Genomic DNA, 6,000 nt, shown 5'->3' with positions numbered 1-6,000 from the left:
CATGTCAAACTGGTTCACATTGGGCTATGGAGTCTCATACACTAAGTAAACAAGAAAAACATTATCATTTCATAGAAGTCAAGGCTCTTTGCATTAAGTGTCAAACATACTCCATCAAAACCACAGCTTGCTAAACACACAGGAAGTCAGAGCATAATATTATGAATTCTGAGTGATTGTGTTACAACAAGGCTGTAAATGAACATAAAACATAAAACACCATCCTTATATTTGACCACAATAATCCATCGAGAATCTTGAGAAGAAATCAACACTGTTTTACTATTACTGTCATAAGCTTTACAATGGCCCAAAACAACTCTGTTTTTTTTATAAAATGTCCAACCCCTTCTACATCTCCTATTGATCCATATATAGGCAAACAAGCTTAACCACCTCGAGCTTCCTCCTCCAGCATGAGGGGAGCCTCGAAGGTGGCTATTCACTATCCCTATCTAGTGCATAACTAATTTATTAATTACATAATGTCTACACTGAAATCACAAATGGTTTTCATTTAATCAAAATCCTAAATCTTTGCTCCTTGTCGCATGATGCTTTTCTGGCTTTTGACACATGTCCTTTGGCTGTTTAGGTTGAAGTATCTTTGAAGGAGAGTACACAGAACGAACTAGCTTTGGATTCTAGTTACGTGTATGCTTATTAATTGATCAAGAGGAATGCTCTGTTTTCACGGTCTTTGTCTCCCACATTCTCCCAAAGTATAGCAGCATGTTCCCAAATCTTTTAATCACCCCAGGCATAGAATGCTGCCATGTTTTAGATGTGCTGTAAGTGATATTAATAGACAGGTGCTTCTCTTCCTCAACTCCCGCTCACAGTATCACACTAGCTGCTCTGCACTTTAAAATCATCACCTACAGCAATTTCATAGCGCGCTACGAAACTGCTGTGTGATTTAAATAAACCACAGTCTTCTTTTAAACTTCTCACAAAATTGAATAGTGTTGGCATTATGTTTCAAGTGTTGTCCTTGATGGCAACTCACTCAGAGGTTGGTACAGGTGCTCAGAGGTTGGTACAGGTGATGGCAACTTGATCAGAGGACAGATCTCAGTACAGCAGGACAAGAAAGAGATATACGCAGGTTCAGCAAGGAGAATCCGCGTGTACACGCAGGTTGGCTTCAGTAAAAGCGCGTACATTGAAAAGTACCTTTGTCCGTGAAGTTAGACCTTGGAAGTTGTGCCTATGGTTTTGGACCATAATGTCTCGACGGACGTGTTGATCCCTAGTTTCGAGGTTGATGGTATTGTGTTTCTATGGTTTTGGCTCTTGGTATTGAACAAGGCCTAAGGCTATATAAGGAGAAGATCACTAGGCAAAGAAAGATGGATTATGAGTGTCTGACGCAGTGAGAGGATCTGGTATTGCTGGTTATCTGTTCGGGACGCTTGGTAAGGGTCGGATCTGACAACGAAGGCAGAAGTAATCATTTCTAGATCTGCACGCGGGTTGCCTTTGGAGAAAGCGCGTATACACGCGGTTTTGGTACAGTGAAGTAGCGTATGCATGATAAGGGTTAATATTTCAGGTTGCTGCTGATTCTGGTGGTTGTTGCAGAGTTCTGGATTCTGGTTTGGGTTCTGTGTTCTTGATGACAGGGTTTCAGTGATACGGTATAGGGTTGTTTAATGAATTATGATGCAAGTATAAGTTGATGATTTTATTGCGGTAATGTTGCTTTGTACTCTTGGATCCAGTCTGAAAATTGATGAAACGTGGTCCCTGAAGGTTGTAGGGTCAGCACCTACGTACTAGTAAATGGATCAGCTAGTACAAGAGTTGAGGGGTTGTAACTCCCTTCCAGAAGTAGTTGGAAAACGAGAGAGGGTTGTAGCCCTCTGCAGGTTGTAGCCTGCGTACTGGTAAAGGACTGCACCAGTACATTGTAAAAGAAGTTTCTCATTAAAGAAGAAAGAGACGAATTGCAGTAGGTGGTTTTCACCCACATTGGGTTTCCACCTTATATCATGGTGTTCATGTGTGTGGCTCTTGTGTGATGTTCTGTTCTGTTATACTGCGCCTGTTTACTGTTAAATTGCTTAATAATGTTCTGATGCATTTACTGAAGATTAAGCTAACTGAATTATAAGATCTCTGGGTATACGCTAGTTGCATTAGACACAGTCGCGTGTACACGCGGGTTCACTTATCTGAAGTCGCGTATATGTTTCTGAGTATGAAATTGAAAAGTTTTATCTGATCTGATAATACTGATTCACCCCCCCCTCTCAGTATTATTTCCAACAATTGGTATCGGAGCAGGTCCTTCAGAGGAAGCTTGATTGCTTGAAGGAAAAGATCCATCAAAATGGCTAATCCAGAAAGAGAGGCACACATCAGGCCACCAGTCTTTGACGGGAACAATTTTACTCACTGGAAGATAAGAACCACTGCATATCTACAGTCTCTTGGAGCAGAAGCTTGGGAATCGTAGAAGGAGGATACAAATTCCCATCAGCAACTCCTACAGATCCAGCAGAGAAAAAGCAATATGAGCTCAATGCCAAAGTAGTTACTGTCCTATTGAGTACTTTGACTCAATCAGAATTTATGAAGATCATGCATTTCAAATCAGCTAAGGAAATATGGGACAAAATCGTTACAAGCTACGAAGGAGATGATCAGGTAAAAATAGCAAAGCTTCAAACTCTCAGAATCCGGTAAAAACTCTTAAATGCGAAGTAATGAAAGTGTAGCTAATTATTTCCTGCGTATGGATGAGATTGTGAATTGTATGAGGGATCTGGGTGAAGAATTTGAGGAAGTTGTCTTAGTTCAAAAGGTTTTGAGATCTCTGTCTACTAAATTTGATTCTAAAGTATCTGCCATAGAAGAAAAGGAGATGTGCAGAAAATTACCATGTCACAGCTTCACGGGATCTTAACTGCTTTTGAAATGCGACAAGAGGTACCACCAGAGGCCGCATTCGAAGTGTCAGAGGAAGAAGATGAGGTAAATTTTGTCAAGAATCTTGAACGGGGAACTGGACGGTTCAAAGATAAGCTACCTTTCAAATGTTTTCTATGTGGTAGAGTTGGTCACTATGCTACTAGATGTCCTCATAACAAAGGAAAGATATATGAAGAAGATGGTAGAAGCTATTATACCCATATTAAAAGTACATTAAATGATAGTGAAGATATTAGAAGTCTCATGGCACATAAGAAGAAGAATGCTTCATCCAATAATAGCGAGGATATTAAAAGTCTCATGGCACATGAAGAGAAGAATGCAGAAACTGAAGAAGTTGCCAAATTAAAAGAACAATTGGAGACAGAAACCAGGGTAAGGGAGAAATTGCAGGATATAGCAAAAGATCAGAGCACAACTATTCAGAGACTTGAATCAAAGATCCTCTCTCTAAAAGAAGATCTTGAAGATCAAGAACATGAAGTGATCAAACTAAAGCGACAAGTGGAAGAAGGGAGAAAAGTTGAAGAAGACCTAAGGAAGAAGTATCTGAAAAAGGAAGAAAAACATCAAGTTGAGGTAAATATCTTGAAAGGTAAACTAGAAGAAAAGGATAAGCTCTTACGATTTCAAGATAGTTCTAAAGTCTTGGATGATATTCTTAATAGTCAAAGATCTCCTGCTATCAAGACTGGTCTTGGTTTTCATGAATATGTTGAAGGTGAATCTAGTTCACAAGGTGAGGCAAGAAACTCTAATGAGAAATCTAAAATGCTCAAGGAACAACCAAGGAAAGAAATTCCTCAAGGAAGATCCTTTACTCCTAACTATGGACGTGATAGACGATTATTTCCTCCACTGGATAATTTTGAATGTTATGTATGTCATAATCTTGGACACGTTGCAGCCAGATGTAGAAGTCGAATGGTTCAAGAAAGATCATCGCATCCCAGGTATTTCAGAGGGTATTGCTTTGCCTGCAATGCATATGGACACAAAGCAATTGATTGTGATAGAAGGAACATGAAAAATATAAGGTGTTATACATGCAACAACTATGGGCATAAAGCAAGGGAATGCAGGAGCAGATTTCAAAATTCAAGACAAGGGGACCATACATCATCACAGTTGCAGGAATTGAAGAAGACAGAAACAGAAAGGTGTGGGATAACTCAGTCAGCTGACATAACAGACACAGGGGAATCTGAAAGTGATGAAATTCAGTATTCCATCCTGCATACGCTGATATAATGAAGACAAGTCGCGTATATACGCGAGTTACAGGCTGCAAAGTCGCGTATATGAGAAAGGGCAGCAGAACAGACCCAGGTTCAGTCATGGTTGGCTCAGGCTCAGGGGGAGCAGAACAGACTCAGGAAATGGTTCAGACATGGTTGGCTCACACTCAGGGGGAGAATATTCTTCAAATAATTCATTGTTGGCACTATGGTTAGAAGTTGATGATACATCTTGTTGTTTGATCAAAGGAATGGTATTGCAGGCTGATGCTTATGATACAGATATGAATGGCTGGTCTTAGAACTTGCATCTGCTCAAGGGGAGCGTGGATAGATTGGTACACTTTGGCATATACAAAGGGGGAGCCAAATCAGAAACTTCAGCATGTACTCAAGGGGAGTATGGACAACAGTATGGACAGTAGAAGGTATACCAAAGAAGAGCATATCTTGGTATGCCCTTTGCCCTTGATGTCGAAGGGGAGAGTGACTTGGTGTGGTGGTTGCCATCAAGTCCAAAGGGGAGATTGTTGGCATATGTTTCAAGTGTTGTCCTTGATGGCAACTCACTCAGAGGTTGGTACAGGTGATGGCAACTTGATCAGAGGACAGATCTCAGTACAGCAGGACAAGAAAGAGATATACGCAGGTTCAGCAAGGAGAATCCGCGTGTACACGCAGGTTGGCTTCAGTAAAAGCGCGTACATGTGAAAAGTACCTTTGGTCCGTGGTAGTTAGACCTTGGAAGTTGTGCCTATGGTTTTGGACCATAATGTCTCGACGGACGTGTTGATCCCTAGTTTCGAGGTTGATGGTATTGTGTTTCTATGGTTTGGCTCTTGGTATTGAACAAGGCCTAAGGCTATATAAGGAGAAGATCACTAGGCAAAGAAAGATGGATTATGAGTGTCTGACGCAGTGAGAGGATCTGGTAATGCTGTTATCTGTTCGGGACGCTTGGTAAGGGTCGATCTGACAACGAAGGCAGAAGTAATCATTTCTAGATCTGCACGCGGGTTGCCTTTGAGAAAGCGCGTATACACGCGGTTTTGGTACAGTGAAGTAGCGTATGCATGATAAGGGTTAATATTTCAGGTTGCTGCTGATTCTGGTGGTTGTTGCAGAGTTCTGGATTCTGGTTGGGTTCTGTGTTCTTGATGACAGGTTTCAGTGATACGTATAGGGTTGTTTAATGAATTATGATGCAAGTATAAGTTGATGATTGTATTGCGGTAATGTTTGCTTTGTACTCTTGGATCCAGTCTGAAAATTGATGAAACGTGGTCCCCTGAAGGTTGTAGGGTCAGCACCTACGTACTAGTAAATGGATCAGCTAGTACAAGAGCTGAGGGGTTTAACTCCCTTCCAGAAGTAGTTGGAAAATGAGAGAGGGTTGTAGCCCTCTGCAGGTTGTAGCCTGCGTACTGGTAAAGGACTGCACCAGTACATTGTAAAAGAAGTTTCTCATTAAAGAAGAAAGAGACGAATTGCAGCAGGTGGTTTTCACCCACATTGGGTTTCCACCTTATATCATGGTGTTCATGTGTGTGGCTCTTGTGTGATGTTTTCTGTTCTGTTATACTGCGCCTGTTTACTGTAAATTGCTTATAATGTTCTGATGCATTTACTGAAGATTAAGCTAACTGAATTATAAGATCTCTGGGTATACGCTAGTTGCATTAGACACAGTCGCGTGTACACGCGGTTTCACTTATCTGAAGTCGCGTATATGTTTCTGAGTATAAATTGAAAAGTTTTATCTGATCTGATAATACTGATTCACCCCCCCCTCTCAGTATTATTTCCAACAAATAGCTGATGTTGC

This window comes from Pinus tabuliformis, chromosome 6 (assembly GCF_031772625.1).
Source record: "Pinus tabuliformis cultivar Carrire ecotype Pingquan chromosome 6, CPIR1, whole genome shotgun sequence".
In the NCBI taxonomy this organism is placed as follows: Eukaryota; Viridiplantae; Streptophyta; class Pinopsida; order Pinales; family Pinaceae; genus Pinus; species Pinus tabuliformis.
Note: the sequence above shows the minus strand (reverse complement) of the source record.